Genomic DNA, 23,652 nt, shown 5'->3' with positions numbered 1-23,652 from the left:
GCAGACACCTTCTACTCTTCCACTGAGCCAAACCAGTTAGGGCTCACCTTCAATTTTAAATGATAGGCTTGCTGTATACCGTAGTCTTGAAATCAGTCCCTCACTTTTCATTACTTTGAATACTTCATACCATTCCCTTCTAGCCTGAAGTCAGCTGACATTCAAATAGGAACTCCTTTGTAGGTAATTTTCTATCTCTTTCTTGCTGCCTTTAAAATTGTTAATTTGTCTTTAACATTTGCTATTTTAATTATGAGGTGTCTAGGTGTGGGTCTCTTAGGGTTCACCTTGATTGGGACTCTCTATGCCTCCTGAAATTGTGTGACTATTTCCTTCACCAGGTTGGGGAAGTTTTCTGTCATTATTTCTTCAAACAGGTTCTCTGTTCCTTGCTCACAATCTTCCCCTTCTGGTATTCCTATGATGTGACAGTTGTTACGTTTTGTTTTGGTCCAGAGCTCCCTTAAGCTATCTTCCTGCTTTTTAATTATTTTTTCAATTTGCTGCTCTAATTGGGTATTTATTTCTTCTTGTCTTCCAAATCGATGATTTGATCCTTTTGCTTGATCCAATCAACTTTTAATTCCTTCCGGTTTGTTCTTGATGTTAGATATGTTATTCTTCATTTCTGTCTGGTTCTTGTTCATCATTTCTATTTCTTTTTTAATGTTGTTGTAATTAGCACTAAGTTCCTTAAGCATCTTTACCATTGCTTTGAACTCTAGGTCTGATAGGTAGTTTGCCTCTATTTCATTTAGTGCTTTTTCTGAAGATTCCTCCTTTTTTTTCATTTGGGGATTGTTTTTTGTTTCCCCATTTTAGCTTTCTCTTTGTATTTGTTTCTATGTATTAGATCAAACTGTTATGTCTTCTTGTCTCTGTGGGATGGCCTTTTGTAGAAAGTTTCTTGAGGCATCCTTGGTGCATTCTCTTTAATTTCCTGGGCCTGATTCTCTAGGATTTCCCCTTGTTTGCATTGTTTGGGCTCTCCTGCTGTACTTAGAACCTGATTATTTATGTTCCATTCATGGGATAGATCTCCATTCTGACTTGCTGACAGTGAGGCTCAACCCCATCCTCATCAAGCCAGCTATTTTACAGGTGGTGACAGAACAGACTAAGACTCACTAGGACTGAACCAAAAACACCATGAAAATCAAGCTGCACAAAGCAACATCTGGAAAGACTAATAATGAAAAATAACAGAAAGCAGAGCAAAGAAAAAATAAAAAGAATGCTGAGAGGTACAAGATCAAAGACTTAGATAGGCTATAAAGAAAAAAGGGATGAAGAAGAAGAAAATGGCAACATGAGAGCAAGAAGGAAGCTAAAAGAACTAGTAGAGCAATGAAAAATAAGGACACAGAAAATAAATTAATAAACAATAGGGAATTTAACATGTAACAATGGATACATTAAGATATAGGTAGGAACATTTAAATGGAAAAAGAAAAGAGGAAAGAATAGAAAAATAAAATCAAATCAGAAAAGTTGGTAACAACAAAAAGAGACAAAAGAATAGAATCAAAGGAAAGAGAGAAATTAGAGATATGCAAGAAAAAAGAGAAGAAAGAAAAAAGGGGGAAAACAGACAATAAAACAAAAACAAAAATCCCCCCCACACACAAAACAAACAAACAAACAAACAAACAAACAAAAACACACATGCACACACACACTAACCAACTCAAAAACTTTTGGGTGTGCTATTTGTGGAGCTCACTGGATTTTGCTCTGATGTTGATTTTGGTCCCTTGGTATGTCTACCTCGGCCTCCAGGGAGCTTCTCTGGTGCAGGCCAATATGAGTCACTATCCCTTTCTGGCCCTGGGCAAACTGATTGAGGTCCAATAGGTTGAAGCCCCTAGAAGTCCATCAAGGGAAGGTGGGCCCTCCTTAGCCCAGAGGCTGGATCTGCCTTGAGTCTCACATCTTTAGTGTCCCTGTTCTGAGCTGTTCTCCCTTCTCCCACATACATGGGTTCTGAGAGGGTATCCTGGTCTTGACTGGGATGGTTTGATCAGACTAGTGTTAGGAATAGGGCCAGTACCTTGTAGGAAGGGGGGTGGGCTATTCATCTCCTTCCAATGCCTCAGCCCTGCCTGGCTTGCTGGCTCCTCCTTGCTTCCACTTGCAGGGGCATAGATTTTCTGCCCTGGACTTTTCCCCCTTACCTCAGTCACTGCAGGTCAGGTCAGAAGCAGCTGTTTTGGCCTGGCCAGCATGCGTCGCTTTAATATGTTGGCTATTGTAAATAATGCTTCAATGAACATAGGGGTGCATATATATTTTTAATTTATTTTGGGTTTCTTTGAATATATGTACACAGAAGTGGACTTGCTGATTCATAAGGCAGTAAATCAAGTGCTCTAGCACCATTTGTTGAAAAGGCTATTCTTTCTCCATTGAATTTCCTTTGTATTTTTGACAAAAATCAGTAATCTGGCCCTCGCCAGTTTGGCCCAGATGATAGAGCACTGGCTTTTGGACTGAAGGGTCCTGGGTTTGATTCTGGTCAAGGGCATGTACCTTGATTGCAGGCTCCTCCCCAGCCAGGGCCCTGGTTGGGAGCTCATGCAGGAGGCAACCAGTCGATGTGTTTCTCTCACATCCATGTTTCTCTCTGTCTTTTCTTCTCTCTTCCACTCTCCCTAAAAAATCAATGGAAAAATATCTTCGGGTGAGGATTAACAACAAAAATATCAGTAATCTGTACTTGTTCATTCTTAACTGTGTCCTTTGTATATTTAATCTTCTGCCAGTTCCATGGTCTTATTTATTCAAAATTCATAAGAAGCTGTAATATCATATAGAATTATTCCTTGTACTTTATTCTTTTCAAAATTGTCATGACTATTCATAAAAACTAGTCTTTGTCCATAAAAATCCTTGCTGGGATTTTGATAGATATTGCCTTAAAACTATAGAGTAATTTGGAAAAAAATGTACATCTTTAATATTTTGAGTTTTTGAATTCAAGAGCACAATATGTCTTTCCATTAATTTTGTTTCCTTTGATTTGTTTTCTCAGAAAATTTTGATTTTGGCATACAAGTAATATGCAAGATGTGTTACATTTATACCTACATATCCCATTATTTCAACAATTATAATTATAAATTGTTTTATATTTTCAAATTCAATTTTCATACCATCTCTTTCATTGTGTATAGAGATACTGTTTATTTTTATATGTTGCTCCTGTTTTCTGCAATTTTACTTAACCTTACTTATTATCTCTCAAAGTTTTTTGGTGTGTATTAATCTTTGGCATTTTCTACATAGTTAGCCCATGCCATCTGCAGATAAAGACAGTTTTATTTCTGCATTTTTTATTTTTATGCCTTCTATTTTCTTTGTTTTTCCTTATTGTAATGGCTATGACTTTCAGTACTACATTGAATATTAAATGGTAAAAGCAGACATTCTTGACTTCTTTTTAGCAGAAAAAGCATTGAGCTTGTCTATGTTATTTATGATGTTATCTGTAGATTTCTTTGTAGATACTCCTTATGAAGTTGAGGCAATTTATCTCTATTGCCATCTTGTTGAGAGTTTTTTCATAAGTGGTATTGTATTATGTCAAATACATTTTCTTAATATAATTTTTCATTTTCAGCCTGTTGATATAAATACAGTGATTTCCCAATGCTAAACCACTTTTGCACACCTGAAATAAATCACACTTCATCATAGTTTATAATACATTTTAAACATTGTTGATTTGTTTTGCTAATATTTTGTTAGGAATTGTGCATCTATGTTCAAGAGGGGCTTGGCTTGTGGTCTGGTTTTTGTAATGGCTTTGTATCAGAGTAACACTTGTCTTATTAATTGAATTAGAAAATGTTCAGTGTTATCCTATTTTCTGGAAGAAATTATGTAGAATGGTGTTAATTCTTTTTTAAATGCTTGGTAAAATTATAAAATGAAACCATTTATAAAATGAAACCAGTTTTGATTTTGGGAAGTTTTAAAATTTAAAAATCTCATTTTATGGTCCCACAGACTTTTGCTGCTCTCTCTTGTTATCTCCCTCTTGTTCAAATTAGGTAATTTATATTTTCTTATCTTAAGAATTTTTTTCTCTGCCTTCTCTCTCTATCCATTGAATTTTAAAAAATTGGTTATAGTTTTTAGTTCTAAAATGTTCATCTGCTTCTTAAATTTTTGTTTGTTTTTTGTTTTTGTTTTTTTTTAAATTTTTATTAAGGTATTGTATTTGTACATATCTTACCATTGCTCCCCCCACCCCACTCCCGTACATGCCCTCACCCCCCAATGTTTTGCTTCTTAAATTTTTTATTTTCATTTTGTTTTGCTATAACTTTCCAACCCTTTCCTGGTATTTTTTATTCTTTCATTTGTTTCACATATATTTATAACTGTTCATTGAAGGGCTTTTAAAATGACTGCTTTAAAATCCTTTTTAGATAATTATATTTATGAAATCTCAGTGTTAGTGACTCTTCATTTCTTTCATAATTCAAATCTAGATATTCTAGGTTCTTGGTTTGACACGTGAACTTCTAAAAATAATTAAAACCTGGACATTTCAGGTATTATGAGACTCTGGATAAAACTTACTTTTTCTCATACAGCTGTGGTGGGTTAAGGGAGGCAACACTATCTCATTTCTACTAAGTGTATATGGGCATCTAGATTATGTACTTTTCTTCCATTGATATCCTGGGTGCTGCATTACTTCTGGGTGGAGGTAAAAGTTAAGGTTACTCCTTCTGTTGATATTGCTCTGTCTGGAATGGTTTACCATTCTCCCATGTGTCCTTCCCTTATATTGTCTCATTCCCACTGATCAGTGGTGAAAGTCTTGACTTTCCAGTACTTCTTTGATACTACCTCAGGTATAAATGAAGGGTCCCGGATAGAGAGTGTTAGGCCCAGTGGTCAGCAAACTGTGGCTCGCGAGCCGCGGTTTGCCGCTCTGTTGACTAATGAGTTTGCCGACCACTGGTCTAGGCTATCCAGGTAGTCTCTATTGACACTGGGTGTGATAGGGTTGGCCTCATTGCTACTAACACTGAATAAAGTTTTGAATCTCCAATAAGTCTTCATCTATGATACCACTCTTGTGGGGGAGGGTGCAGTTGAAGGGCATGGACACACCTCATTATAGTCTGGCAAGAGGGAAGATTAGATTTTCCAGTCAATTTTGCTATTGGAGTAGTGGTGGGGCTGCAGATTTTTCTGGGTATTTGACCGAAGTGGAGCATTTATTGTTCAGTATTACAAGGCTACACATTCCTGGTCCTTTGGTTAGAGAGAATACATTTTTCTGTTTTGTTTTTATGTCTGTGTCCATTGGTTTGTCTAGATTGCCAGCATTTTGTGTATTCAGTCAGTGATATATGTTACAAAAAGAAATCCCAGGGAATTCACTGCCATGCTATTCCTCAGTTTCTGGTGTCCTTAACTGTCTACATTTCTCTCAACACTTTCAAACTCTTTTGTTGTTTTATATACAATGTCGAGAGATTTTGCTGTACTTAGAGGTACTCATATGTACTCCATCTTTTGGAGGCAGAAGTCTCTCCACCTCCCCTTTGTTGTTTTTAATTGAGATGTACCACAGATATAATAAAACTTACCCAAAGTGTACAGTTCAAAGTTTTTTTATTATATCCTCAAGGTTGTGAACATATCACTACTACGTAACTTCATAACATTTTCATAAACCTAAAAAGAAACCCTTGTACCCATTCTCCAGCCACTGAAAACCACTAATCTAATTTTATATCTCTACTAGATGGCCAGTGCATGAAATTCATGCCTGGGTAGGGTCCCTAGGCCTGGCTGGTGATCAGGGCTAATCTTTGGGGTGACTGGCAGGGTGATCAGGGGGCCACCACTGGCACCAGCCTTGGCCAGCCTGGCGCCGCCTGCTTGCAGGCCCCACCCCCCACTGCTGCCAGCACTGGTCACCTCTGTGGGAGGCAACCAGTGGTGTGATTGGGAGCAGTGCCAGCCCGCTCGCTGGCTGGCCCTGCCACCCCATTGCCCCGCCACTTCCGGTTGCCTCCCTCTTTGGAGCAGCCGGCAGGGCGATCGGGGGGGGGGGGGGCGGCCCTGGCTGCCACCTGCCTTGGCTGGCCTGGGGCCTGTGGGCTTAGGGCAGCTCCTGTGTTGAGTGACTGCACCTTGGTGATCAGTGCATGTCATAGCGACTGGTCATTCCACCAGTTGTTCTGCCATTAAGTTGATTTACATATTAGGCTTTTATTATATAGCATGGATTTGATTAGTTTGAATGTTTTAAATGAATGGAATCATACAATATGTTGCCCTTGTATCTGGCTTCTTTTACCTACTATAATATAAATTTCAAGATTCATCCATGTTGTGCAATGAATTTGTACTTCATTTCCTTTTTATATCTGTCAAATGATGGTCATTGGCATTGATTCAACACCAACAGGATTCCCCAATTTGGGGCACAATGAAGAAGGAAACATTATTCAGTATAAAATAGCTCAATTATGATAAGCATAACTGTTAAAACAGCATGGCTGTGAGGCGAAACTCTGACTAGACAGATCAGCTCAATGGTATGTTCTGCTCCCATCTGCTCTGTGCTGTGCTGTGCTGGACTGGTCCACTGTGCTTTTGGTCTGCTCCATTCTGTGCCAGTTTGTTCGGGCACACACTGGTCTACTCTGCTCTGCTCAGGTGGACATCTTTGTTGTTTCAGCTCAGCCAGGGAAATGCAGTCATCAACCTTTGGTGCAAAAGGAAAGTTCACTCTCAGAGCCTAAAGTACCACCCATAGTCCCTGATTGGTCTGTCCTCATGCAAATGAAGACTCAAAATAATCACAGTTTAATTGGTCCAAAAGGCACTGTCCTGATTGGTCAGAATACAGCCACTCTGGTTGGTCAGAGTTATGCAACTCTGATTGGATGTTGAAGGCCCCAGTTCTATTGGTTTAAATACAATTCCAAAAACTCCTTTATGGCTTAGATAGCAGAAACAGCGCAGGCAGGCAGTTTAGTGCAGGCTTCTTCTCCAAGTGCAGTTTGCCAATGAGATCCCTGTGTAGGCCCATTAAAAAAGTTTTGCCCAGTTAGCCACCAGGAGTCCTTTCTTAGTAGGTGTCTTCTTTATTAGGGTTCATACATCTGAATATTATTCTATTGTATTTTGTTTATTCACTCATCAGTTGATGGACATTTGGGATATTTCACTTTTTGGCTATTGTACATAATGCTGAAATGATCATTTATGCACAATTTTTGAGTTCAGTTATGTTTTCATTTCCCTTGTTTGTATATGTTGGATGGAATTGCTGGGTTATATGGTAACTCTACTTTTAACTTCTTGAAGAACTGCCACACTGTTTACCAAAGTGGCTACAGAATTATACATTCCCAACACAATGTATGAGGCTCACAATTTGTCCCCATCCTTTCCAACACTTATTATCTGCCTTTTAATTAAAGCTACTAGAGGCCCAGTGCACGAAATTCGTCCACGGGGGAGGGGGGTGTCCCTCAGCCCAGCCTGCACCCTCTCCAATCTGGAACCCCTCGAGGGATGTCTGACTGCCCATTTAGGCCCAATCCTGGTGGGCAGTTGGACATCCCTCTCACAATCCAGGTCTGCTGGCTCCCAACAGCTCGCCAGCCTGCCTTCCTGATTGCCCCTAACCGCTTCTGCCTGCCAGCCTGATCACCCCCTAACCACTCCCCTGCCAGCCTGATTGATGCCTAACTGCTCCCCTGACAGCCTGTTTGCCCCCAACTTCCCTCCCCTGCAGGCCTGGTCACCCCTAACTGCCCTCCCCTGCAGGCCTGGTCACCGCTAACTGCCCTCCCCTCCAGGCCTGGATCCCCCAACTGCTCTCCCCTACAGGCCTGGGTCCCTCCCTACTGCCTTTCCCTGCAGGCCTGGTCGCCCCCAACTTCCCTTCTCTGTCGGCTTGGTCACCCCTAACTGCCCTCCCCTGCAGGCTTGATTGCCCACAACTGCCCTCCCTTGCAGGCCTGGTCCCTCCCAACTGCCCTCCCTTGCAGGCCTGGGTCCCTCACAACTGCCCTCCCCTGCTGGCCATCTTGTGGTGGCCATCTTGTGTCCACATGGGGGCAGGATCTTTGACCACATGGGGGCAGCCATCTTGTGTGTTGGAGTGATGGTCAATCTGTATATTACTCTTTTATTATATAGGATAGAGGCCTGGTGCATGGGTGGGGGCCAGCTGGTTTGCCCTGGAGGGTGTCCGGATCAGGGTGGGGGTTCCCTTGGGGCATGGGGTATCCTGGGTGAGGGGCCTGTGGTGGTTTGCAGGCCGACCACACCCCCCGGTGACCCAAGCGGAGGCCCTGGTATCTGGGGTTTATTTATCTTCTACAATTGAAACTTTGTAGCCTGGAGCAGAGCCAAGCCTTCTGCTTGCTCAGTGGCGGCAGCCATTTCTATTGGGATTTATGTATCTTCTATAATTGAAACTTTGTAGCCTTAAGCAAGGCCTGGGCCAGCCAGGGTGTGCGGAAAGCTTGGCTTCCTCCATCACCGGGGGCAACCCTAGCCTCCTGCTCTTTCCAACTCCGTGGCTGCTGCCATTTCTGTTTGGATTTATGTATCTTCTATCATTGAAACTTTGTAGCCTTGGGTGGAGGCCTAGGCCAGCAAGGGCAGGTGGAAAGCTTGGCTTCCTCCATTGCCAGGGAAACCCAAGCCTCCCTCCTGCTTGTTGTGGCCGTAGCCATCTTGGTTGTGTTTATTTGCATATTCGCTCCTGATTGGCTGATGGGCATGGCTTGTGGGCATGGCTTGTGGGTATAGCGGAGTGGTGGTTAATTTTCATATTACTCTTTTATTATATAGGATTTTACTGTGCATGAAGTGTCATCTTGTGATTTATTTGCACTCACTGCTGAATAATGATGCTAGGCATATTTTCACGTGCTTATTGTCCATTTGTTTATTTTCTTTTGAGATATACCTATTTAAGTCATTTTTCCATTATTTTTGTTTGTTTGTTTTTGTTAATCCTCACCCAAGGTTACTTTTCCATTGATTTTTAGAGAGAGTGGAAGGGAGGGAGGGAGAGAGAGAAACTGTGATGTGAGAGAGACACATCAACTGGTTGCCTCTCGCACTTGCCCCAGAGGAGGCCATGGATCAAGCCTGCAACTGTGGTACATGCCCCTGACCAGGGAATCAAACCCATAACCCTTCAGTCCAGAGGCTGATGCTCTATCCATTGATTAAAACTAGCTAAGGCCTTTTTCCTTTTTATAATTGTATTTTTGTTTTCAAGTTTTAAGATTTTTTTATTTATTCTGGGTACAACACCCTTATCAAATATATGATTTTCAAATATTTCAATATCATTCTATGAATTGTCTTTTTACTTGCTTCACAGTATTCACTGATGAACAAATATTTTAAATTTTAGTGAAGTTCAATTTATCTATTTCTTTTGCCACATACTTATTTGTTGTCATATTTAAGAGTCATTTGCCAAAACCAGAAGATGCTTCTTGAAAACAGAGTTCTACTTGTTGATTGAAGAGTGTTAATATTTTAGCTCTTATACTTAACTCTATGATCTCTTTTGAGTAAGTTTTTGTTTGGTGTTAAGTAGGGAACAAATTTCATTGTTTTGCATGTGGGTATCTAATTGTCCTAGCACCATTATAAAAACACTATTATTTATTCATTGAATTGAGTCAGCACCCTTGTCAAAATTCACTTGAGCATAAAAGTAAAGCTTTATTTATGTACTTTCAATTTTATTCCATGATCTGTATGTCTATCTTTATGTTAGTATCAAGTGACTTGATTATTGTAACCTTGCAGTGAGGTTTTTTTGAAATGTGGAAATGAATTTGGGAGTGCAAATATCTCTGCAAGTATCTGATTTCAATTATTTGTAAATATACCCAGAAGTGGGATTGATAGATCATATGATAGTTAGATTTTAATTTTTTAGGCATCTCCATATGGTATCTTATAGTGGCTGCAGTGATTTACATTTCCACCAAGAGTGTACAAGGATCTCAGTTTTTATCCTCACGAACTTGTTATATTTTTAAAATAACTATCCTAACATGTGTAAGGTTATATCTGACTGTAGTTTTGATTGAAATTTTCATAATATTAGCAATGTTGATCATACTTCATAAACCTGTTGGCCATTTATGTGTTTTCTTTGAAGAAATGTCTATTTAAGTACCTTTGCACTTTAAAAAATCAGGTGTGTTTTTTTTCTATTTAATTGTAGAAGTTCCTTTAAACTTTGGATATGAATTCTTTATCAGATTTATAGTTTTCAAAAATTTTCTTTAATTTCATAGGTTGCCTTTTCACTATGTTAATTGATTTTCTTCACTGTACAGAAGCCTTTTAGTTTGATACAGTCCCACTTGCCTTTAGTGCTTTTAGTGCTCGTGTTTTGGGTGGTATCTAAGAAATCATGATCTAGACCAAGCATGTCAAACTCGCAGCCCCTGGGCCGCATGGGGCCCACAACGAATATTTTTGCGGCCCAGCCAATATAACAGTATGCAAAAAACATTTTAAGAGACATATGAAAACATACTCAAAGTCATTAATCATCCGAGAGATGCAGCTCAAAACGCCAATGCAGTACCATCTCACACCTGTCAGAATGGCTATCATCAACAAATCAACAAACGACAAGTGCTGGCAAGGATGTGAAGAAAAAGGAACCCTCGTGCACTGCTGGTGGGAATGCAGACTGGTGCAGCCACTGTGGAGAACAGTATGGAGTTTCCTCAAAAAGCTAAAAATGGAACTCCCATTTGACCCAGTGATCCCACTTCTAGGATTATATCCCAAGAAAACAGAAACACCAATCAGAAAGGAATTATGCACCCCTATGTTTATAGCAGCACAATTCACCGTAGCTAAGATTTGGAAACAGCCTAAGTGCCCATCAGCAGATGAGTGGATTAAAAAACTGTGGTACATCTACACAATGGAATACTACCCCGCAGTAAAAAAGAAGGAATTATTAGCATTTGCAACAGCATAGATGGAACTGGAGAGCATTATGCTAAGCGAAATAAGCCAGCCAGAGAAAGATAAATATCACATGATCTCACTCATTTGTGGAATATAATGAAAAACATAAACTAATGAACAGGGACAGATCTGGAGACAGAGAAGCATCGATCAGACTGCCAAACCTCAGAGGAAAGGTAGGGGGGGGTGGGGGTAAGGGCGAGAGATCAACCAAAGGACCTGTATTCATGCATATAAGCCTAACCAATGGACACAGACAACAGGGGGGTGTGGGTAGGAGTGGGGGGTGGGGGGCATTGGGGGAATAAGGACACATGTAATATCTTAATCAATAAAGAAAAAAATCCAAAAAAAATTTGTAACTAAATTTTTACATTATCCTGTTATACATAATTATTAATTAAGAACTACAATATTCGCTAAAAAATAGGTTTATTTGCATTACACTTATTAATTTGTGTAGTTATTCAGTGTCTGGTAAGTTAATAATTGAGAAAAATATTAATTTTTATTAAAATGTTCTATTATTTTATGTTAATGATTACTCATTTATGTCAGCCCTTTGTATTCAGCAAGTTTCTAAGAAAATTGAAGGATTTTGTTTTTTTGCGGCCCACATAAACTTAAACCTTGTTGGGTTTTTTTGTCCTGTGTTAGCCTTTGAATTTGACATGCTTTGCCAAGACCAAAGTCATCAAGGTTTTCCTCTCTGTTTACATCTTGGAGTTTTACAATCTCAGGTCTTGTGGTTAAGTTTTTAACCCTTTTTGAATCTTTTGTTGTTGTTGTTATAGTATAAAATAAGGGTCTAATTTCATTATTCCTTGTGTGAATATCTAGTTTTCCCAAAACCATTTGTTGAATAGACCATCTTTTGCCCTTTGTGGGTTTTTAGTATCTTTGTCAAAGATTGGTTGACTGCATATGCATGGCTTTATTTCTGGGATTTCTATTGTGTTCCATTGATATACATGTCTGTTTTTATGCCAGTGACATGCTGTTTTGATTAATGTAGCTTTGTAATATGATTTTGTGGTCTTTATTTTTTTTTTGTTCCATATGCATTTTAGTATTGTTTTTTGGTTCCATATGCATTTTAGGATTGTTTTTTCTAGTTATGTAAAAAACGTCATTGGGATTTTAATAAGGATTGCATTGAACTTGTAGATTGCTTTGTGAGATATGTAGTTTAGCTATGTCAAGTCTTCCACTTCATGAACATGAGCTTTCTTTCCATTTATTTGTGTCTTTTTAAATTCCTTTCATCAATATTTTGTAGTTTCAGTACACAAGTCTTACATCTTGGTTACATTTATTCCTAGATATTTTATTCTTTTTAAGTCAATTATAGTTGGGGTTGTTTTCTTAATTTTTCTCTGATAGTTATTTTAAAAACTTACCTTTATTTTTGAAAGTATTATAGATTTCCCCTTGCTCCCCCCAATTGACCCCCTCCAACCTGTTCCTGCCCCTTTCCTGGCCTATACCACACTATTGCCTTGCGTAAAAACACCACTTAGTTTTATACACTAATTTTGTATCTTACAACTTTAATGAATTTGTTTATTAGTTCTAATAGTATTTATGTGGAGTTTTTAGAGTGTCCTACATATTAGTTTATGTCATATGAAAAAGAGATAATATTATTGTGTTTTGTTTTGTATATTGAACTAATCTTTTGCCTTTGGTTAAAACCCTCTTGGTCATGTGTATAATCATTTTTATGTGTTTCTGAATTTTAATTGTTTATAATTTGTTAAACATTTTTCCATATATATTCCTAACTGATATTTTTTCCATAGTTTTTCCTCCTTTTCTTTGATATATTTGTTTGGTTTTGGCACCAGGGAATTATTGCCTCATAGGATGAGTTGGAAGGCTGGCCTTATAGAATTAGTTGGAAAATATTCTCTACCTTCATTTTAAGCGAACAGATATCATTAGTGGTAAAATATATTGTACAATTTGAGGTATTACTTTGACAACAGAGAATTAATTTTTTATCGTGATGAAAGAAGGATAGGTGAAACAGGTGCACAACACCTGAAACAGCAATAGACAAATGTGACATGGGAATTAGTTCTCCAGAAGTTTTTTTACAGTTAAACTAAAAGCATCCAGATGGGGTGAGCAAGCCACAAGCAATGACTAAGAAACCAAGATGCACATTAAACTTAAAGATTTAAAAACACAATATTTTCAACACCTGCAAATGTTTGGCCTATGATTTATTTTAGATGGTTTTGATCTGTGAACTAAACTTTGTTTTCATGCCATTTTTCAGATAAATGGTTCAAGACATGCTTTTATATATGTCCTCAATGATGTCTTTGCTGGTAAATATATATCTGTAAATCTATTTATATCTCCGGAATAAAGCACCCATTTCCCATTTTGTAAGGTCATCACAAAATATAGCCTTGAATATAAATAAGTTAACATTGCAAATTAAAAGGACAAGGAGTTTGAAATAACTTTAACTTTATCAATTTCTATTACCTTATCTGAAATTCATGTTAGAACGTAGTCTGATGCTATTTATAAAACGTGGTTACCATGAAGCCTACTTCTGGGAATAATTTGACAATCGCTCATGCGACAGATCAAGCAACTAGTTTACAACTTTTAGAAACCACTTTGTGGGGTCTTTTTTCCCCTTTGTATCAAAATCTGTCAGTATCATCTGCAACACTTTTGACACTATCTGACCTGTTTTGATCAATATGACAGGCTTTCAATTTTTAAAAACTATTTGCACCTGATGGACAAATTTGTTATAATTTCAACCCTCCATATTTAGACCAATAGCTTAAAAATAGTAATAACATGTAAAACAAACTGGACATAACCAGAGTATATTTCTGTTTATTCAACCAAGAGCAATCCTATCTAATAAAAGAGTAATATGCAAATTAACCACCACTCCTCTACACTCACAAGCCACGCCCACCAGCCAATCAGGAGCAAATATGAAAATAAACCCAACCAAGATGGCTACCCCCACAGAGAGCAGGAGGGAGGCTTGGGTTTCCCCGGCAATGGAGGAAGCCAAACTTTCCACCTGCCCGGGCCAGCCCAGGCCTCCACTCAAGGCTACGAAGTTTCAATGATAGAAGATACATAAACCCAAACAGAAATGGCAGCAGCCACGGAGTTGGAAAGAGCAGGAGGCTAGGGTTGCCCCCGGTGATGGAGGAAGCCAAGCTTTCCACACACCCTGGCCGGCCCAGGCCTCCACTTAAGGCTACATAGTTTCAATTATAGAAGATACATAAATGCCAAAAAAAATGGCTGCTGCCTTGGAGCAAGCAGAAGGCTTGGCTCTGCTCCAGGCTACAAAGTTTCAATTGTAGAAGATAAATAAACCCCAGATACCACGGCCTCCACTTGGGTTGCCAGGGGGCATGGCCAGCCTGCAAACCACCACAGGCCCCTCACCCAGGCCACCCCATGCCTCAAGGGAACCCCCACCCTGATCCGGGACACCCTTCAGGGCAAACCAGCTGGCCCCCACCCGTGCACCAGGCCTCTATCCTATCTAATAAAAGAGTAATATGCAGATTGACCATCACTCCAACACACCAGATGGCTGCCCCCATGTGGTCAAAGATCCTGCCCCCATGTGGACACAAGATGGCCACCACAAGATGGTCAGCAGAGGAGGGCAGTTGGGAGGGACCAGGCCTGCAAGGGAGGGCAGTTGTGGGCGATCAGGCCAGCAGGGGAGGGCGGTTAGGGGTGACCAAGCTGGCAGAGGAGGGAAATTGGGGCAACCAGGACTGCAGGGAAGGGCAGTTAGGGGTGACCCGGCTGGCAAAGGAGGGAAGTTGGGGGCTACCAGGCCTGCAGGGAAAGGCAGTTGGGAAGGACCCAGACCTGCAGGGGAGAGCAGTTTGGGGGAACCAGGCCTGCAGGGGAGGGCAGTTAAGTGTGACCAGGCCTGCAAGGGAGGGCAGTTGGGGGGGACCCAGGCCTGCAGGGGAGGGCAGTTAGGGGCAAACAGGCTGGCAGGGGAGCAGTTAGGCATCAATCAGGCTGGCAGGGGAGTGGTTCGGGGGTATTCAGGCTGGCAGGCAGAAGCAGTTAGGGGCAATCAGGAAGGCAGGCAGGCGAGCAGTTGGGAGCCAGCAGTCCTGGATTGTGAGAGGGCAGTCGGACATCCCTGGAGGAGTCCCAGATTGGAGAGGGTGCAGGCTGGGCTGAGGGACACCCCTCCCTGTGCACGAATTTCATGCACCGGGCCTCTAGTATATATATATATATATCTTTGGGAATACATGTTTTTTTTAAATATACTTTTATTGATTTTAGAGAGGAAGGGAGATAGATAGATAGGTAGGTAGATAGATAGATGATAGATAGATAGATAGATAGATAAATGATGAGAGAGAAATCATTAATCGGCTACCTCCTGCACATCCCCCACTGGGGATCAAGCCTGGAACCTGGGTATGTGCCCTGATTGGGAATCAAACTGTGATCTCCTGGTTCTTTGGTCAATGCTCAACCACTAAGTCATGTTGACTGGGCATGAATACATGTTTTAAAATTTTGGGATAGATACCCAGAAGAAGGGTTGCTGGGTGATATGGTAACTCTTCTTGAGGAGCCTCCATACTGTTTTCCATAGTAGCTGATTTCATAATTATTAGTAAAATAAACCATTAAAATCAGATTTTTGAGCCCTATAAAATACAATACAAAGAGGTTCATACTTATTAAGGTCTTCTTTCTATCTCTCATGTGACTTACATCTGTACCATTAAATATCCCCAATGTCTTGTGTGTACAGTAGTCTCACCCTTACCCATGCAGAACATATTTCAAAACCCTCAGTGGATTCCTGAGACTGCAGGTGGTACTTTCTAGTACTTGCCATCAATCCAGAAATATCTAAGCTCCACACTACAAAAACACTGTCAAGTGTCAGCAAGTGGCCTTTGCCTTCCACAATGCAGTCATCAAAGTAGATAGTATTTATTAAGAACTTACTATGTGCCATGCATTGTTCTAAGTGCTTTTCATACTGGTAGACTATTTCATTTAATCCTTACATTACATTTCTCATCTATATATGAGATAACAGAAACCCAGAGAGATAAAATTGTTTTGTTTTCTTCTTTTGATTCAGAGAGGTAAATCTTCTTACCCAAAGTTGCATGCAAGAAGAACTAGGTTTCATTGCAACATTACTCAAATTGACCAAGATATGGAAACAACCACTGTCCTTTGATAGATGATTGGATAAAGAAGATGTGGTATATACTACTCAGTGGAGTACTACTCAGCCATAAGAAAATATAAAATACTACTATTTGTGACACCATGGATCTTGAAAAAATCATGCTAAGAAAAATAAGTCAGATAGGAAAAGTCAAGAACTATATGATTTCACTTATAAGTAATATGTAAAACTGAAATCAGCTAATGAACAAGCAAGACAAACAAAAAGAGACAGACAACAGTATGGTAGTTACAACAGGGAAAGGGTGGGTGAGGGTAGTAAAGGGTAAAGGAGGTCAAACATATAGCAATGTAAGGAGATTTGAATTTGGGTGTCAAGCACACAATGCAGTTTACAGATAATGCAGCAGAATTGTACACTTAAAAACATAATTTTATTAACCAATGCCACCCCAATAAATTTAATAAAACAAAGAATAAAAAGGTTTTATATGCAGGTCATTGGACACATTCTTATCCATTATGTCTCAGTCACCCCTAATATATCAGGAAACTATACCAAATCATTAAGTTTAGATGTTAATTAGATTAAGGAGCATGGCCCATCAGTTTAATAAGCACTATGACAAGAGAAAGATGTGAAATAGTATATTGTAGAAAAAATAATTCTAGACTTGAAATCAGAAGCCTTGGTTCTAGTTCCACACTCTTTAATTGTTAGATACATGATGTTGGATAAATTACTTAATATTTCTCAGCCTTGGTTACCTTATTGGTAAAATGGGAATAATACTTCATTGTATTACTTATCAAGAAGTTTAGATTATACATACATGAAAGTACTTTTCACAGTACACATGTTAGCTATCAATTATCATTGACAGTAGCAGAACATGTGATAGTAAGAATTATTCCAGGATAAACCTACAGTAATATCAAAATTAATGCCTGATATTTCACATGGTGGCACTGAATCATTAAGTTTTTACTGTCATCTTCCCTTTCCCTTTTTATTATATGTGAACTAGAGGCACTGATTTCATACACTGTGGTGGGGGTTCCCTCAGCCCGGCCTGTGCCCTCTCGCAGTCCGGGACCCCTCAGGGGATGTACGCTTGCCGGATTAGGCCCACTCCCCTCAGCGGATATCCCTCTTGTAGTCTGGGACCCCTCGCTCCTTACCACCTGCCTGCTCACTGCTCCTTACCACTTGATTCACTGCTCATTAGTGCTCCTATGGAGACGGGAAAGGCTCCTGCCACTGCTGCTGCACTCACCAGCAGTGAGCCCTGCTTCTGGCTGAACGACACTCCCCCTGTGGGAGTGCACTGACCACCAGGGGGAAGCTCCTGTGTTGAGCATCTGAACATTTGCCCCCTGGTGGTAAGTGCACATCATAGCGACCAGTTATTCTGGTCGTTCTGCCATAAAGGTTTCTTAGGCTTTTATTATATAGACTAGGGGCCCAGTGCACAAATCCGTGCATGTTGAAAGGAACTGTGGGCCTTGAGGCTGCAGTGGGCACAGGGGCAGGTCTTGGCCCATCCTCTGTGCCCCCACCTGGCCCCTCCTGCTGTGAGCCCCAGTCCCCTGTCTGCTGGCAGCCCCACTCCCATGAGCTGATGGCACTGGCCCTGCTCACACCCGCTGATGGTACAGAATAATTGGGGCCGGCGCCAGCAGCGGGTGCAAGCATAGCTGGTGCTGTCCATGGGTGTGAGTGGTGGCTGCTGCCAAGATTGCCCCTCAGAAGCAGGGGGAGATGGAGAAGCCCTCAGGGGTGATTGGGGCTGGCAGCTGCCACTCATACCCGCTGACAGCGCCCAGTGTTCGGTACTGGCACCAAGTGCCAGCAGCGGGTGTGAGCAGCAGCTCCGGCACTGGCTGCGGGTGCGAGCAGGACCAGCACCAGCAGTGGGTATAAGAGGTGGCTGCTGGCCCCAATTGCCCCTCAGGAGCAGGGGGGAGGTGGAGATGTCCTGAGCGGTGATCAGGGCCAGCAGCCGCTGCTGGTATCCACTGATGGCGCCAAGCAATCGGGGCCGGTGCTGGGTGCCAGCAGCAGGTGTGAGCGCTGGGCGGGACCACAGAGCGCAGGAGCAAAGAATTTTCAGTAACCACCACAGGCTTACCCAGATGACAGTGACTGGTGCCCCGCCTTGGTCTGGTGTCCCCACTCACCTGCTCCACCATTCCACCGTGGCTGACACCCACCATGTTCCACGCACACCCCCTGGTGGTCAGCGTACATCATAGCGACTGGTTGTTAGGTTGTTTGGTTGTTCTGCCGTTCAGTCTATTTGTATATTAGCCTTTTATTATATAGGATTATTATTTAAAATGAGGTTATTCTAGCCTAGTTGGCATAGCTCAGTGGTTGAGTATTGACCTATGAACCAAGAGGTCATGGCTCAATTCTTGGTCAGGGCACATGCCCAGGTTGTGGGTTTGATTTCCAGTGTGGGGCATGAAGGAGGCAGCCTATCAATGATTCTCTCTCATCATTGATGTTTCTATCTCTCTCCTTCTTCCTTCTTCTCTAAAATAAGTAAAAATATATTTTGAAAAATAAGATAAAATGCAATTATTCTAGACCTTAATCACAGGCTAGGGAAAAACATTCTACACTTGATGCATAGTGATCTTTTGTTTCTCAATATGTAAAGTACTTGTATAAGGTATAATACTTGTGTAGTAAATATACATAAACCTAATAGTCTATGGGACCCCTAGCACGTCCCTTTGCTTATTATTTTCCTTGAAGGCCTTTTCTAAACTAAATTAATTGATACATGATTGCTAATTTCTTTCACTGCTAGCAGTCCATTCTTTTTGTTTGTTTGTTTTTGTTTTTTTGGGGGGGGGAAGTATTGTGTTATCATTTAGTTCTCACATTAGAAATATGAAACCAGAGGTCAGCTAGGTCTCTATAGCAATCACTTCTATTTATATGATAAATAGCACACTTCACTCCGGATGTTGGGAAACTACTTGAAATATATATATATATATATAAAGAGTTCACAAAAAGTATCAGGTGTTTTGACTAGATATTCAATTATTGATTATTTTGCATTATAATAAGAAGGTGTGACATAAACGCTGATAATTTTTGGTTTTCTAACTTGAGTTCTTGTCTGTGGAAACATAGAACAATTTTATTGGTGGCAATGAATTTTCATATGGTGCACCCTAATAAATATATAGTAAAATCTCATGAGAAAATAAAAAATATTTTGTAACAATCTGGTGAGAAGATGGAAAAAGTTTTGAGGTTTGATTAATAACATTTCAGTCCACATGTGGAAAACTTGTATTAAATGAGTTTTTATGCATTTGTTCTAGTTACTTTTCTGAAAATTCAAACTGTTCAACTAAAAGAAACATTTTTTGTACAGTATCTAGAGTACTACCTGCCATATTATAGGCATAAGTAAGTATTAGCTGAATAAGTAAATTAAAGATATTTTTATTTGTAAGTTGGTTTTGAAAATTCAGTTTATATTTTATTTAAAAAGAACAGTTTCCTTTCCACTAACCTGTTGTACCTGACAAACGCTGATATGTTTCTTGTCCTGCAGTTTTGCCTTTTGCAGAATGTCATTAAGTAGAATCATATAGTATTTAGTCTTTCATGTTTTCTTCTACTTAAATCTTTTGAGATTCATCTAGATTATTGGTGTATCAGTAGTTTATTGTTTTGGTTCTGAGTAGTAATATGTTGAATGGATGGATATACTACTCTTTCTGTTGTACATTCACCCATTGATGGGCATTTGCGTTATTTACATTTATGGCTGTTATATATGGAGGTGCTGTATAATCCATGGTCTTTGTGTGGTCATATATTTTTATTTCTCTTGGATAAGTGCCTTGCAGTGGTATTACTGGCTCATAGTTTAAGTACATGTTTCACTTTATCAGAAATTGCCAAATTGTTTTTTATAGTGTATATACAATTTTGGATTCCCACCAGCAATATGTGAGAGCTGCACTTATTTCATATTCTTTCCAGCATTTTATATTGCCCATCTTTTTCACGGTTGCCTTTCTAGTGGATTCATAGTAGCTTCTCCTTGTGGATTTATTTACATTTTTCTGATGTCCAGTGTTGTTGAACAGTTCATGTGTCTGTGGCCATTCATGAGGCTTCTTTTGTTAAGTCTGTTTAAGATTTTGCTATTTTTTATTGGGTTTTCTGCTAAATAGTAAGAGTTCTGGATATAGGTTCTTTTATTGGATGTGTGTTGTGTAAATATTTTTTCCAAGTCTGTAGCTTTGTGCTACATTTCATGTATTTTCAGTTGACTCTTTTTATATCTTTCTCATCTCACTGGTAAATCCCTCTCCCTTCAAATGCAAGTGTTGATCATTTTTTTCAGTCAGATCCTTATCATATTTTTAATTATTTTAAATGTCCTGTCTGCTCTTTACCATATCTGGGCTATCTTGGAGTCTAGTTCTGTTTACTGTACCATTTATTAGAAATTACTTTTTTCCTTTTTGTGTCTAGTAATTTTTAAATGGAATGTCAGGTCTGGAGTGCTAAATAACAATAGGAACTGAGGTAAATAATATTAAAATCCATAAATGGTCACTTTTGTTTTTCCTTCAGGTCCTAAATTCAGGTAATTGTGTCAGTATTGTCAGTAGTTGAGCTGAATTTGAATTTTGTTGTTGCTGTAGTTACTTTGAGCATGTTTAGTGACTTTGAGCATGTTTTCATATGTCTCTTGGCCTCTGTATGATTACACCAGAGACTTCCAATTTCTCCAGTGGTGGACTGCTGCTATCTTGATAGAGTAAAGTAAGAGGGATTTCTCATGCTCCTGGTCCACTCTCAGTGTACAGGCAGTGCTGCGTACCTGGGCCCCAGGCACTATTTACCCAGGGGTAGACAGACTACTGCTGGTTGTTATTTGCTGAAAGGTTCATGGTGGGTAGAAGCTGGGTTGCTATTTTCCCTTCCTCCCCCAGCCTCAGCTTTAGGCAGGCTCTGTGTGCATGAGAAAAGGGATTTTCTCAGTGTTTCTGCCCCTCTTTTAATTAATTATCTTAGAAATGTGCATGATGGATTTTAATAGTATCTTGTTCTTTCAACATACATTTGATAACTTCTTTTATACCTTTAAACATAAATATTCTATATCATATAATATCTGCATTATTTGTAGCTTATTTTTTCTATTGAATCTCACTACTCATAGCTTTTCCCTTCATATCTTCAGTGATTATTTTAACACTTTATTATTCAAAGTATTACATATGTCTCTTTTATCCCCTATTGACCTCTCCCTGACCATTCCCACCCCCCTGCACATGCCTTCACCTCCCCCACCCCCCAAGTGTCTGTGTCCATTGGTTATTGCTTATATACTGAGTGGCCAGATTATTATGATCTCTGAACACATAATACTCTGGCCACTCAGTGTATATCCTATATAATAAAATTGTCCCCTCGACCAGGAATTTGACCAGCAGGCAGGCAGGCCAACCGCCCATGTCCCCTCCCCCTGACCAGGCTGGCCGGACCCCACCCATGCACGAATTCATGTGCCAGGCCTCTAATATATACATATATATATATATATATGTAGGTTATATATACATAATCTGGCCACTCAGTATATATATAGGGAATTTATACATCTTAGCATTCAGAGATCATGATAATCTGGCCACTCAGTTTATGCATGCATACAAGTCCTTTGGTTGACCTCTTATCCTCTCAATCCTCCCCTGCCTTCCCCCTAAAGTTTGTCAGTCTGTTCAATGCTTCTTTGTATCTGTATCTATTTTTGTTCATCTGTTTATGATGTTCTCTATAGTCCACAAATGAGTGAGATCATGTGATATATATCTTTCTCTGACTGGCTTATTTTGCTTAGCATAATGCTCTCCAATTCCATCCATGCTGTTGCAAATGCTAAGAATTCCTTCTTTTTTACAGCAGCTTAGTTTTCCATTGCATAGATGTACCACAGTTTTTTAATCTACTCATCTGCGGATGGGCACTTAGGCTGCTTCCAAATCTTAGCTATTGTAAATTGTGCTGCTATGAACATAGGGATGTATATAGCCTTTCTGATTGGTGTTTCTGGTTTCTTGGTATATATTCCTAGAAGTGGGATTACTGGGTCAAATGTCAGTTCCATTTTTAATTTTTTGAGGAAATGCCATACTATTCTCCACAGTGGCTGCACCAAGCTGCATTCCCACCAGCAGTGCAAGAGGGTTCGTTTTTCTCCACATCCTCGCCAATACTTGTCATTTGTAGATTTGTTGATGATAGTCATTCTGACAGGTGTGAGATGGTTCTTCATTGTTGCTTTGATTTGTATCTCTTGGATGATTAGTGACTTTGAGCATGTTTTCATATGTCTCTTGGCCTTCTGACTGTCCTTTTTTGAAAGTGTCTATTTAGGTCTTTGCCCATTTTTGATTGGATTGTTTAACTTCCTTTTGTTAAGATGTATGAGTTCCCTATAAATTTTGGAGATTAGGCCATTATTAGATACTAGAGACCCGGTGCATGAACATTCATGCACTGGAGGGGGGGGTCCCTAGCCCGGCCTGTCCCCTCTCACAGTCTGGAAGCCCTCCAGGGCGGCAGGTGACTGGGCAATCAGGGGAAGGCAATGCCCCCATCACACTTCTGCTGTTGCTACTGCCAGCAGTGCAAGCCTCAGCCAGCCCTGATTACTTGAGCCTTGGGCAGCCCTGGGCGGCTGGGCAGCCAACATCCAAGGCTTGCCTGCACCTTGGGCATCAGCTGGGCAGCCGCCATCCGAGGTTTGCCTATTCCTTAGGCCGGCCCTGGGCAGCTGGGGGACTGAGGGTGGGTCTAGCCACACGGCATGCCTGCCACCCCCCGGGCAGGGTTGAAAGGACTGGGGGACTCCAGCGGAGCTGAGGGTACTGGGCGCCGCCATCTTGTAGCTATGGGCGCCACCATCATTGTGATGGCATGATGGTCAATTTGCATATTGCCTCTTTATTAGATAGGAAAACCTTGGCAGATATGTTCTCCCATGCAGTGGCCTTTCTTGTTGTTTTGTTGATGGTTTCTTTTTCTGTGCTGAAGCTTTATATTTTGATGTTATCCCATTTGTTTATTTTCTCCTTAGTTTCCATTGTCCTAGGAGCTGTATCAGTAAAGATATTGCTATGACATATGTCTGATATTTTGCTGCTTGTGGATTCTTCTCAGATTTTTATGGTTCCCCACTTACATTTAAGTCCTTTACCCATTTTTACTTTATTTTTGTGTATGGTGTAAATTGGTGGTCTAGTTTCATTTTTTTGCATGTATCTGTCCAATGTTCCCAACACCATTTATTGAAAAGACTATCTTGACTCCTTTGTATGCTCTTGCTTCTTGTGTCAAATATAAATGAGCATAATGGCATGGGTCAATTTCTGGGTTCTCTGCTCTGTTCCATTGGTCTATATGTCTGTTAT

At 40.2% G+C, this 23,652-nt stretch overlaps 1 protein-coding gene across 1 annotated transcript in view; it reads left to right on the top strand.

The window, feature by feature from the left end:
* DACH2 (dachshund family transcription factor 2) overlaps nt 1–23,652 on the top strand; it is a gene marked incomplete at its 3' end in the record, with an annotated part of 454,016 nt that overhangs the window by 386,923 nt on the left and 43,441 nt on the right. The gene's annotated exons all lie outside the window — the stretch shown is intronic.

This window comes from Plecotus auritus (genome assembly GCF_963455305.1).
Source record: "Plecotus auritus genome assembly, chromosome: X".
Classification (NCBI taxonomy): Eukaryota; Metazoa; Chordata; class Mammalia; order Chiroptera; family Vespertilionidae; genus Plecotus; species Plecotus auritus.
This window is presented reverse-complemented; position numbering and strand designations above follow the sequence as displayed.